General features: G+C 40.6%; 1 non-coding gene across 1 annotated transcript; it reads right to left on the bottom strand.

Moving 5' to 3' along the window:
* Positions 1-13,301: 13,301 nt before the first annotated feature.
* LOC137714023 (small nucleolar RNA R71) lies at positions 13,302-13,412 on the bottom strand. Its single transcript, XR_011065365.1, has one exon. It is a non-coding gene; the product is annotated as a small nucleolar RNA R71 (small nucleolar RNA).
* Positions 13,413-14,241: the final 829 nt, after the last annotated feature.

The following is a 14,241-nucleotide window of genomic DNA, read 5'->3' on the forward strand; positions in this document are numbered from 1 at the left end:
TGGCAATCTCCCCCTGCTGATACTGTCCTCCCTGATACCACTGTGAACCACCCGCTGGGGCTGGAGGATACGGCATATAGCCGCCTGAATACTGGGGATAGCCACCCTGGGAATAGGGATCCTGAGGGTACTGATACTGCCCCGGAGCATAAGGGACAGCATCACCCTGATAGTGGTAAGCACCACCTCGACCCGTCTGGCCGTAACTACTAGGACCCTGGATCTGCTGGAGTGGTGCAGGCGGTGGCATAAAGGTCTGCTGTGGTTTCTGCTGCTGCTGACCCTGGGGACAATTTGCCGCTCTATGTCCCACCTGTCCACATGTGAAACAACCGTTGCTACCACGTCTACACTCACCGAAATGTCGGTTGTTACACCTGCGGCAAATAGGGGCTCTGCCTCGCCCACCATCGCCCTGCCTCTGGCCTCTAGCGCCACCAGAAAATCTACCTCCACGACCCTGCCCAGTGGCACTGAAGCCACCACTCGAAGAACTAGAACTAGCTCCACCTCTCTTGAAGTTCTGAGTCTGTCGGGGCCCGAGCGATGCCTGACCTTTGCCTTTGTCATCTTTCTTCTGGTTGCCGTCCTTCTCTTCATCCGTATCGCTCGACATATTCTCGGAATCCTCGATCCTCAACAGTATCTCATAGAAGTCCCGATAAGTCTCGCTGTGGACCATAGACGCCATAGAACGCCACTTCTTCCTTGTGCCCAGACGGAAAAGACGGAGCATCTCCGCCGGATTACCAGCGACATCAGGGTGATAACGGGACAAGTCCGTAAACTTACGGTAGTACTCATTCGCTGACATCTTCCGCTGTTTCAGTTCGGAAAACTCCTGCTTCTTGCGGTCAATGTACTCAGGGGGTACATATCTTCTCCTAAACAACCCCGTAAACACGTTCCAATCAATCCTCTGATCCGGAGTCAACCTACGGAGCTCCTGCTCCCACCAAGCTGCCGACTCCGTATCTAGAAACCAAGCGGTCGTCTCGACCCACCTCTCCATAGGCAAGTTCCCCTGATTATGTAGCACCCGGAAAGTCTTCTCTATGTGTTCTAGCCAGCGCTCTGCACTCTCGGGTCCCTCACTGCCCTTAAACTTATCCAACTTCAGATTGTACATGGTCTCCAGAGGAGTCCTCTGGGGAGGGCGCATCACTGCCTGAAGGGCTGTAGCAAAAGCTTCCCCCAGCTGAGTAATATCGGGGAACATAGGCTCAGAAGAGCGACGGGGTTCCCGACGAGGCGGCATAGTTCTGACAGAAGACATCAAAATTATTAGAATACTCACAAGGACACAGGACTGCCAAACCTAGGCTCTGATACCAAACTGACACACCCCGACCGAGATCGGAGCGTGCTGGCCGTCACACAAAGGTGACGTAGCCATATGCACGTGCGGAAGCTAAAGTAGTAATATGAAAGTACGAATAATAAAAAAAAAAACTAGCATACAAGTACTAGAATGAGTGCTAGTTAGTGCGATACAAATTCAGAGCAGGTCTATAGCAGTCCAATTAAAACAACAACGATAGTACGCCCGAAGGCGACCCTACAATGGGGAGTGTCTGTCAGAACGCCGAAAAGCTCTCAAGGGAAACCACCGCAACGGCTAAGCAACTAGAACCTGGAGGGGCGCAAAACAAAAACGTGAGTGGGCAAAAACAAAGCTCTTTGAAAACCATTTCATAAAATACTTTCTAACCCCTCGCCGTAAAACCTGTATACTTCCCAGAAAATAAACATATGTACGTATGTGTAAACATGCAAAACATGCTCAAGGGTATACCAATCATGCTCAAGATATGCCATGCCAAAATCTCAAAGTGATATGCAAGTGCCCAGGTATAATCATAATCAATATCATGTAATCAGGCAGCCGGAGTCACCTACGTGACCTGTACGGCTACATCTAGAGCTCAAATCTCAATCTCAATATCTAAACCTGCCCACGAGTCGGAACCACCTAAAGTGGTCTGTACGACAAGCCTGGGTGTAACATATATATACGCTCTAGTGCTACGATCACGTGAAGGCTGTGCGAATAATCGCGGGTCACCTACGAGTCGGAACCACCTATCGTGGTCTGTACGACAGGCCTATGCACCTAGCTTGGATCCAAGCTGAGCGTATGGTGCGGGAGGTGAACAACACGTGAAGGACTGTGCCCTACTCTGGGCGGGAGCACTAACACCGGGGGTGCAGGTTATGAGCTCTCTAAGCATCTCTAACCACTATTTAATGCAATCGTTAAATAACGCTTACCTGGTACTTACCTATGCCTCCACAGCACCCACATATAAATATGTATATGCATGCCACTACTAATGAATGTGATGATGCATAAACGTTAATAATAACATGCATGGCATAAGGCAAATAACCCTTTTAAATCAATTTCTGGGAATATAAATGTATATAGGTATATACGGAAAACAAAAGCCCACTCACTGGTATGTAGAAGGGTCGTAGCCCCCCTGTCTCGCGTGTGCACGCTCGTCCTCTGGGTACGTGTCACCTAAATGCGAAACAACTATAAAAACGTTAACTTTAAAGCACATAACCCGTTTCTCGTAATAACTTCTCATACATTGCTCAAAATGGACAAATGAATATACCAACGTGCTCTACACAACCTCAGGATCACAACCATATTTTTAAAATAATTTTTGGACCCCGCACGCGCCCCCACGCGCCAGCACAGGCACGGACCTACGCGCCCCCCACGCGCGGCCACGTGCCAGGCACACTGACGGTGTCAACAGACGCCGTCAGGAATATTCCGTTAAACTGACGGAATATTCCGTCAAATCTAACCGGATACCGTCACTGCCGTTAGGAATATTCCGTCAAACTTGACAGAATATTCCCCTTTCTTCTCCGGCCTACCCTCGCCGGACTCCGGTCGCCGGAAACTGGGAAAAACTTTAAACTAACTATTCTCCTTCGTTTCTCAACCGTTTTCTATGATTCTTGGACCAAAAGAAAGCCCTAAACTAGTAGAATCACGTTGGACCACTTTTAAAGGCTAAAAGTTACGCGATCATACCTGTCTCAAAACTCAAAAACCGGCCAACTTCGAACTAGGCCTTCCCGACGTCCAAATTCGTCCAACTAGCTACTCCGACGCTCCTTAGGACCTCACCAACACACCTACAAGCTTCAAATGTCCAAAAACTAAGTAAATTAATGTTGCATGAACAGTGCTCAAAACGGACCTCGCGATATCGACGTGAAAACGTCGAAGTTCTTACCTGAAAATGCTATGGTCGTGCTCGCCTCGACCTCACGAGTCGAATGGTGTCCTTAGTTTCCTCGATCTGTCACGGTTTGAGGGGTATATGTGTTGGTCCGTACGTTTTTAGGAAGAAGAAGAAGGGTAGAGGACTCGGGAGAGAGAGAAGACAGAGGGAGAGAGAGAAGGATAGTGTCTGTGTGTGTGTGGGAGTGTGTGAGGTTCCAAACACATGCCACAACACAACAAACAACCAAAACGTGACGAAAGCACACTAGGGGTAAAATTGTAATTTCATACGTACATTTCGGTATTTCCGGGACGGGATGTCACAATTAAGTTCAACGGAAATCATAAACATTGACGAGGCATTCGTTACTATGGAATACGCATGAAACTTATGCCAAGAATTCGTTTAACGCGATTGTTTATAAGCAACCTCCACTACTTGTGAATATAAGTTCGTAACTATTAGGTGAAACTCACTTATATTCTAGCATCATATTCATTCAAACGGTTAAACAAATTGAATCCACAACTTATAAAATTCCAACCAAAAGTAATCAATTCATATTGCAAGCATAAACATGTATTTTGAATCACCCCCTAGCTAAAGGGGGTTTAGTTCCTCATAACTTTGAAATCAAAGAAACACCTAAACATTCCAACAACTCAAACGTGAATTGTACGAACGTTTAGGCACTCTTCTCTTCCATTCTCATACGTACAAAACAAAGAGAATTAAATTTAAACTTTGAAATCAAAGAAACACCTAAACATTCCAACAACTCAAACTTGAATTGTATGAACGTTTAGGCACTCTTTTCTTCCTCGTTGTTGTAGCACAAGGTCTAAGGTGAGCTTTGGGGATTATGTGAAGTGTTTTGGAGGGATGGGAAGTGGTTGGATAGTGGCTGCAATGAAGGAGAAAAACTGCACAGAAAATGGAAGGGGAATTGCGGCAATGGATGTGTATTTGTGTTGTGTGAAGTGTTGTGAATGGAAATATGAGATATGAATTGAATGAATGAATGCAAGGGTATTTATAGGAGTAGTGGAGGGAACATATGGCTGTTTGTTTAAGATGCAAGTGGCTAATTAATGATGGAAAAGTATGTGATTGAATTAAAGGATGCAAAGTGAATGAATCATGAATCATTGTGGATGAAAGGTGGAAGTGCATGTGTTGATGACTAGGTTAGTGGGTGGAAATCTGAAAATGGCATATAGGAATGGGAGCTCACGGTTTGAATGTGTAAAGTGTGTGTGAATGCATGTGAAGATGCAATAAATAATGCATGTAGGGTTAGGAAATAATGAAGAAATGCATGTGAGATGTTTGGAAAGGAAATGGGAACCCACGGCAATGAAGTTGTTTTGTGTTGTGAATTATGATGAATGCATGTGAGTTAAAGAGGGAGAATGTGGTGAAATGATGAAGTAGGAAGGTGGAAATGCATGTGAGATGTTTGGAAAGGAATAAAGAATGAATGGTGGAAATGTGAGTGAATGATGTGCATGTGTGAGAATGCATGTGGAATTAAGAGGAGTATGGAAGTGAAATAAATGAATGATATGTTAAGTGATAAGTGAATGATATGTGGTGAGTGATAAGTGAATGGTTTGATAAGTGATAAATGAATTAGTTTAAAGGGCTAGGGTTTAAGTACATAGAATGGGCCTAAAATAGGTTGGTTTGTATGGCATAATGTGTTTGATTGGGCTAGAGCCATTGTTTTGTGTCTTCAAGTGCATACAAGGCCTTCAAATTCGTCCATCCTCTTGGCTCCATGGATAAGCTATCCAATCCATGCCCAAAAATGCTCCAAATGGCCTCAAAATGCACTTTCTTGCTCCCTAGGCCCTTAGAACCTGAAAACACACAAAAGAAGCATAAAGGACTAAAATAACGAGAGAAACATAACGTAAATGCACGAGAACAAGCCATTTAAGTCGCATGAATATGCTCCTATCAGATGCTCCTACTTCAAGAGTTCGATCTTGAAATCCGAGACAAGAAAGGGTGTGAAAACGTGGTGGTAGACCACCTAAGTAGAATGGTGCGTGAGGAAAAGTCCACCCCCATTTTAGAAACGTTTCCGGATGAGCAACTTTTGTCCATTGAGGTAAGAACCCCTTGGTATGCCGATTTGGTAAATTTCTTGGTGTCTAAGCAAGTTCCTAGTACCCTAAACAAGTTCCAACGTGATAAACTTGTTCATGATGCACGTTTTTATGTTTGGGATGATCCATATTTATGGAAATTCTGCCCAGATCAGATTGTGCGTAGATGTGTGCCCGAATCTGAATTTAATTCCATTCTTACATTCTGCCATACTTATGCATGTGGGGGACATTTTGGCACCCAAAGGACAGCCCTAAAGGTGTTACAATCTGGATTTTATTGGCCTAATCTCTTTAAAGACGCTAAAATGTTTTGTTTAACATGCGATAAGTGTCAAAGAACAGGTAACATAGGGCCTAAGGACCAAATGCCGCAACAATCTCTCTCCTTGTGGAAATTTTTGATGTTTGGGGTATTGATTTCATGGGCCCCTTCCCTCCATCTTTTGGTTTCACTTATATCTTGCTAGCTGTCGATTATGTTTCCAAATGGGTGGAAGCCAAAGCCACCCGTACTAACGATTCTAAGGTTGTTGCAGATTTTGTGAAATCTAATATTTTTGCTAGGTTTGGGATGCCACGAGTTTTAATAAGTGATGGGGGTTCTCACTTTCGTAACCGCACCATTGAAGCTTTGCTCAAGAAGTACAACGTTACTCATAAGGTTTCCACACCTTATCACCCTCAAACTAATGGGCAAGCGGAGGTTTCAAATAGGGAGATCAAACAAGTCCTAGAGAAAACCGTGGGACCCTCAAGAAGAGATTGGAGTTTGCGCTTGGATGATGCATTGTGGGCCTATCGTACGGCTTACAAAACTCCCCTTGGCATGTCACCTTTTCGGCTTATATATGGTAAGCCATGTCATTTGCCCGTTGAGTTAGAGCACAAGGCACATTGGGCTGTGAAAACCTTCAATTTGGACATAGACGCTGCTGGAGTTCATAGGAAGCTCCAATTAGATGAACTTGAGGAGATTAGGAACGAGGCTTACGAGAATGCTCGCATCTACAAGGACAAAACGAAGGCTTATCATGATAAGATGCTTCGTACCAAAACGTTCTCCAAGGGGCAGAAAGTGTTGCTTTTTGATTCAAGACTTCGGTTATTCCCTGGTAAGTTACGTTCCAAATGGATTGGACCTCTTGTTGTTACTAATGTTTTTCCTCATGGTGCAGTCCAAGTCCAAAGCTTAAAAAGTGGCCACGAGTTCAAGGTGAACGGACATAGATTGAAGCCATACTATGAGAACTTTGTGGAGCATGTTGTGGAAGAACTTCCCTTGGGTGCCGTGGGCTCCAATCTGGAGTGATTTGGGTTCTTCGTCCGGATGTACGACGTTAAAGCAAGCGCTACTTGGGAGGCAACCCATGCATTTAACAAAAGAAGACCTAGAATGCACTCCAATTCCAGATTTGCGTTCCTAAACTCTTCTCTTTGTTGCTATTTCGTTTCTGCCATGTTAGGTTGTTTAGTTGCTTTTTGTGTGTTTACTTATGATTTGTGTGAATCTAAGCTTAAAACATTGAGGACAATGTTTGATTTAAGTGTGGGGGGGGGGGGGGGTAACTAAGTTTATTTAATGCAAATTCGTGGGATTTTATCACCCATTACTTAAAATGCTGTTCCTTGCTGTTTTAAGGTGTTTTTAAGTTGTTTTAGAGTGTTTTAGTATGTTTTGTTTTTATAACTCCGAAAATCACATAAAAATTTGAAAAACATGTTTTAAAAAGCCTAAAAAGAGTGTTTTGAGTCGTTTTTGTGTGTTTGTGTTTTAGGGTACTGATGCGAAAATTAACTTCACACACAAATTAACCCTCTTTTGACAATTGTAGCATATAAATAAGTAGGGATCGTTCTTACACCGGGGATTAGGAGGGATTGCTAAACACTCTAAACTGACTCAAATAAATAAAACTAACCTTTAAAACACTTAAACTCACTTAAAAAGACTCAAACACGTTCACAAAACTCAAAATAGGCTAAAAACACTCAAAACTGCCTTAAAAACACAATCTGGGCAGTTTTGAGCCTAAACACAAACTTGGACGAAAATTGATTCTAACTTGACTCAAAACTCTTAAAAATACAATCTAAAACATATTTGGATCAATTAGACACTCTAAGACAATTGGGGATTTGGTTTTGGACGAAAATAAACAAAACAAAACAAATATGTAAACTAGGCAGATTTTGACGAAATTGGTGGAATTAAATGGATGGTGAGATGGCTAGGAGGTTTTTCTCCACACATGGCATATTTGTATACAAAATAATCTCCAGTTGCTTATTCGATGAATTTATGAACCTCAACACCCCAAGTTAATTAGGTACGCTTAAATTAACTCTCAGATTTCCCTTAGGTCATTGAATTGAATGGAATTGGTGCATTGCAATCAAATTATTCCTTAAAAGTTTTCTATATGAAAGCGCATAAAAGAAAGACAATCAAAGATCATTAGATTCTATGGAAATCATAGGTGTTGACGAGGCATTCGTAACTATGAAAGCGCATGATACTTATGCCAAGAATTCACTTAACATAATTGCGACCAACAATCTTAACTACTCATGGATATGAGTTCCCAACGATTAGGTGAAGTTCCCTCATATCCTAGCATCATGTTTATGCATGCAAATCAAGCGTGCACTCTCAATTCATATACATAAGCAAGTTTTAATTAAAATAGATAAGTAAATTGAATTCATCATTCATGAAATCACAACTGAAAGTAATCAAATCATCATGCAAATACAACCATGGTTTCGAATTTCCCCCCTAGCCAAAAGGGGGATTAGTTCCTCATGCTTGCACAACAAAAAGTATTGAATTTAAACATTGAAATCATAAGAAAGAATACACCTAATTGCTCAGCGATCCAAGATGAATTCGATGCACAGATTGGCTCCTCTTCCTCCTCCTTGCTGCGGCACAAAGTTTGGGTGATGGAATTGGTGGTTTTGGGTGGTGTTTTCTTGTTTGGAGGGATGGAGGATGGTTGATTATGGTGGGGAAGGGTGCGGCAGAGATGTATGGATGTGTAGGGAGGTCTATGGAGGCTTAGAATGGAGAATGGAGGTGCGGCACAAGGGTTTTCTGTCTAGCATAAGGGGTCTACGAATTTGTGGCTGAAAATATGTTTATATAGTCCTAGGGTTTATTAGATTAGGGTTTACTTAGCAGATTTGGTGAATTAGGGCCCTAGAATTCGGCCATGGGTTGTCAAATCCACCTAGGAAGAGGTTTTTGGCCCACATAGTTTTATAAAACGAATTGTATACCCAAATCCACAAGGATTAGGCCTTGGAAATCAGAATCCCAAAGGGATTGGGCCTAGGAAGGTGCGGTTGATTTAGGGGAGAGGGTTGCTTGGCTTGCAAGGCAAGCCAAAGCCTTCTAGAATGGATTGGGGCGCCACTTTTCTAGGGCTTATAGAAAGAATAGGTTTTGTGGCAGATTTTGGGCCTTCTAGAATAGGATGCTTCTAGAAATAGGTTCTAGAATTATCCATTTAGGTCCCCATGCAATTAGGATTAAGACATGATAAGGTTTGGATAAGATAAGATGAGATAAGGTTTGGATAATGTTTTGGATAATTGGATAATGTTGGATAAGGTTGGATAATGTTTAGATAATGTTTTGGATAAGGTTTCCTCTTTTCTTGCACTTTCCTTATCCACTTTGTCCTTAGCTTAGTTCCTTCCTCTTCTTATCACATTTCCACCTTCTTGAAGTCCAAATTCGTCCATCCATGTTAGCCCACATGCAAGCTCACCACCTAGTGTCCAAAATAGCTCCAAAATGCACCAAAATGCACTTTCTTGATACTTTAACCCATAGGACCTACAAACACACGAAATTGAGTTGTAATACGACATTAACTAAGAAATAATAGCACGAATGCACAAGAATAAGCTAGTTAAGTCGCCTAAATATGCTCCTATCAGGTACCTTCCAACACAATGATGAGGATTTGGTTTTAAATTACATGACTATTATAGAATGTTGTAAACATGGCTGGAAGATGATTTATGCTTTGGTTTATGCTTGGTTATGGTTATAGCTTATGAATTCACATGTAATTACAAAGAGAAAATCTGTTTTTTTTTGTAACATGCTTGAACGAAGGAACTTAAACTTAAGCTACATCCTTGTGAGACTTGAGCCTATAACGTTATTTGGAGAGTATAAATCTGTGATTTCTTGTTTTCTAAAGTCGTTGCATGATCTCATCATTCTTTGCTTGGTTGCTACTTGGAATGCATTTCATTATAGTTCCAAATACTAGAACTCATGCCCAATTCATTCAAAGCAGGATATTGATTGCATAACATACAATAAGATGAAGTTGTTAGTCAAGCCAAAGCCAAAAAACCTATCCCTTTTCACATGTATTGTAGGATTACCCCTTTTGAGCCTTTTCAAGCTTATTTTCTTTGTTAAACCACATTATCCTCACCTAGCTTAGATTAGGACTTTCCATACCCTTGTTCTTAAAGGATAGTGAAGCATGACTTAGAATGAACTCCTTTTGATCAATATATTGCAGAAAACGAGTGTGGGGGAAGATAATAGGGCACGGCAAAGAAGAAAATAAAAGAAAAAAAAAAGTGGTGAAAAGAAAGAAAAAGAGTTGAAAAAGAAGTAAGAATGATCTCACAAGTGTTGGTTATTGAAGGAAGGGTCCAAAAGAGTGAATTTGACCCTAATTGTGCATGAATCTTCCCTTGTGTTTAAAAGTTGATTTCTGCCATTAAAAGTGAGTTTAAGTGTCAATCTCATTACTTTGCTTCCTATTGCTTTAAGAACCTTTGTTTGTCCTTTGTTTTTCCTTGTTAGCCATTACCCTTAGCCCCGTTACAACCCTCAACTTCTATCTTGATGTTATGTATTCAATATGTGGAGTTTGAATTTGGTATGAGCATATGGAATCACTGGTTCTCGTTCTAAGTAGTAGCATTCCATTCATGAGATCATATTCATGTCATTGTCGTAAATCCAGAAAATGCTTTCTTTGATATAACATATGTGAGTGTTAGAATTCATATTTACATCAATCTTCTCACATATACCTAGTGTAGGGTGTGAAGTTAGAAAATCTGTGTGAAAATAGAGTGCATTCTAGTAAGGAATTGAGGAAATTCTCTAAGGCATGTTACTACATTCCAAATGTGTTTTAATTGATTAAATGCGAACTAGTGAATGGTAACTTGATTAAGTGTTTGTTGAAGTGTAAAGAAAGCTAAATGTTGTGGGAATGATGTTCTATATTGTGTCATGTTCGTTTGAAATCCCTGAGATACATGTTGGAAGGTTTAGATTGTGTTTTGTTTTGTTTTTGGTTTCTTTTGTTTTGTTTTGCTCGAGGACTAGCAAAAGCTAAGTGTGGGGGAATTTGATAGGAGCATATTTAGGCGACTTACTTAGCTTGTTTTCGTGCATTTATATTGTTAATTCATAGTTGTTTTAGTTGTTTAAGCCATTTTCGTGTGTTTTTAGGTTCATATGGCTAAGGAAGCAAAAAGATGCATTTTGGAGCATTTTGGAGCAAAATTGGACTTGGAATGGATAGCTTATGTTTGGAGCAAAAGGAAGGGCTTTGTGACCTGATTTGCAAGCTGTGAAAACAAGAAAAAAAACGCTCAAAACACATGCCATATGTGGAAATACCATTTACATCAGATTTGAGCCATTTAACTTACCTTAAATACTTACCTTGTTTGTCATCCTCTCAGCCATATTTTAAAGTAATGAAAACCTGATTTGGAGGTGGAAAATGAGGAAACAAAGTTCAAAACAAATGCCATTCTCTTTGAATCAGATTCTAGCCTTTTATACACACTTCATTCCAGCCACTCCACATGCATTTCCAACCCACATGCACCTTTAATCATTCAACCATGCAGCCACACATTCACCCACATGCATTTCCACCCACATGCTCTCCCAATTCATCATTGCAGCCACATATCCATCCCACTTCATCATTTCAGTCACCAAAACACCCACATGCATTCCTAATCACCCTTCCACACAACTTGCCTTCATTCATTCAGAAAATACATCCCTTGCCGTGGCTTTCCACCATTCCACACCATCATTTCAGAACATGCACTTCCCCCTTTCTTTAATCCATTGCAGCCACATGCACTCCCATTCTTTAATCCAATTCAGCCACTTAATCATTCAAATTCCCACTCCAGATTTTCAGCCATCCCAATTCATCATTGCACATCAACATATTTCAGCACACTCCACATGCATTTCCACAATCACATTCACTTCATCATTGCACCACAAATCAGCCACACATTCACCCACATGCACCTTTTCATTTCTGTCAAAGCACATGCACTCCCACCCTTTAATCACATGCACAAATCAGCCACATGCATCTCCCATCACCATTTCAGATTTCCACCAAGTTCCTAGCTGTCATGTTCCCCCCATTTCACCTATAAATAAGCATCCATTGCATTCATTCTCATTCACTTTTCCATATTCAGAAAACCATCTCATATACACATCCATTCACGCCAGAAATTCATGCTCTCTCTCTAACACAGCCATACTTCACCATTCTTCATATTTTCTGCCCAAAAACACTCCTTGCCTTCCCCTACATCCATCCCTACCCTAAACACATCATTCTACATCATCCATAACCCCCAAAACTCACCAAAACCCCTTGTGCTGCAGCAACTAAAGGAGAAGAGGCCTAAACGTTCATACAATTCAAGATTGAGTTGTTGGGATTTTTAGGTGTTCTTCGTTCTTGTTTTCAATGTTTACCTTGTTATTACTATCTAAGTTTGTTGTAATCATGAGTGGCTAAACCCCTAATTAGTTAGGGGAAAATTTGAAGCCATGAACATGTTTGAAATATGAATTGATTTCTTCCAATTGTGATTTGTTAAGTTATGATTGCAATTCAATTATCATGTTTATTAAAAACTTGTTTTTGTATGTTGATTAGGGATGCATACTTAGTCTTCATGCATAAACTCGATGCTAGTTTATAAACGAGTTTCACCTAATCGTCACAAGTTTATAAACATGAGTAGTGAAGGTTGTTAGTCACAACCGCGTTAATTGAATTCTTGGCAAGAGTATCATGCATTCATAGTTACAATTGCCTCGTCAACACTTATAATTCTCATAGAGCATAATGATCTCTCATTGTATCTCTTCTATGCATTCATGTTGAGAACCATTGGAGAATGATTTGAATTGTCGCATGCATCATCCAATTCAATAACATAAGGAAAATTTGAGAGTTAATTAGTGCATCACGGTTAACTTGGGGTGTTGAGCATCATAGATAATGAAAAGCAATTGGAGAATCGATTCATATATAAATGTGTCATGTGTGGAGAATGGACCTCTAACTAATCCATCCATCATCTTGTTTCTCAAATCCGTTTATACAATCTGCCTAGTTTATTAACTTGTTTTATTTAATTTAATTTCGTCAAAACCTTAATCCCCCTTTACTTTAGTGTCCAACTTAGTTAGAAAGTGTCTTAGTTTGTGTTTTTAAGTGTTTTGATTCAATTTGTTACACAAATTCGTCCAAATTCACCAAAGTGTCCAAAACTGCCCAGAAAGTGTTTTTAAGGCAGTTTTGAGTGTTTTGGGTGATGTTTGAGTCTTTTGGTTTGTTTTAGTGTTTTAAAGTTTAGTTTTGCATTCTTTGAGTCTAGTAAGTGTTTTATATTGTGTTCTTACGTTTTTGAGTCAATTTCACATTGATTAGCATCCCTAGTTAATCCCCGGTCTAGAACGATCCCTATTTGCTCATTTACTACAATTGTCATCCATAGGGTTTAATTTGTGTGTTTAACTATTTTCGCATCATCTAACACCAGGTTCCCTCACTACATGGGATGCCGTGGCTAAAAAGTTCTTGGAGAAGTTCTTTTCCACTCAAAAGACAGCCACATTAAGGGGACAAATCTTCAACTTCAAACAAGATGATGGAGAACCTTTCAATGAGTGTTGGGAGCGTTTTAAAGGCCTCTTGATACAATGTCCACACCATGGGTTACCTTTTCACTTACAAATGCAATTTTTCTATGATGGACTAACCCAAACATGTCAATCAACTGTTGATAATGCAGCAGGTGGAGCATTGAAGAAAAAGAATGCTCAAGAGTCATATAACATTTATGAGATGTTGGGGTCTAATGCTGGAGTCTATGAAACAAGTTTTAATCATGAGCTTTTGTTGCAGGTAGCTAACCTAGAAAGGAAGCTTGAATCCGTGCTCAACATGGTGCCAAAAGCAAATGAAGTGTGTGCCATTTGCAACTTACCAAACCACCCTACTCATCAATGTCCATCTAGGGAGGCTTACCCCGAGTATGTTCAAGAGCAAGTGAACCTAATGAATTCTTACAATCAAAGACCAAGGAATGATATGTATTCCAATACATATAACCCGAGTTGGAGAGATCATCCCAACCTTTCATGGAAGAACAACAATCAATTCCAAAATTTCCAACCAAAACCTGCCACTACCCTTGAGGATACGGTTAAGTTGTTAGCCCAAAACACTTTGCAATTCCAACATTCCACAAATAGCACTCTCCAACAACATTCAGCAGCCCTAACCAAAATGGAGACACAATTGGGGCAGATTGCAGATGCCTTGAACCAAAGAGAGGTTGGGAAGTTTCCAAGCCAACCCGTGATACTCCAAAGGAACCAAGAGCAAGCCAAAGCAATCACTACACTTAGAAGTGGTAAGGTTATTGATAATAGAGTTGGCAATGAAGTTACTAATGAATATGATCATGTGAATGCAGGTGTTACTCAAGGAGACAATGAGAAACCAAATGAGGAACCAAGCCATGCTACTTCCTCATTTGAAGCA

The sequence above is a fragment of the Pyrus communis genome, chromosome 13 (assembly GCF_963583255.1).
Source record: "Pyrus communis chromosome 13, drPyrComm1.1, whole genome shotgun sequence".
Lineage (NCBI taxonomy): Eukaryota > Viridiplantae > Streptophyta > Magnoliopsida > Rosales > Rosaceae > Pyrus > Pyrus communis.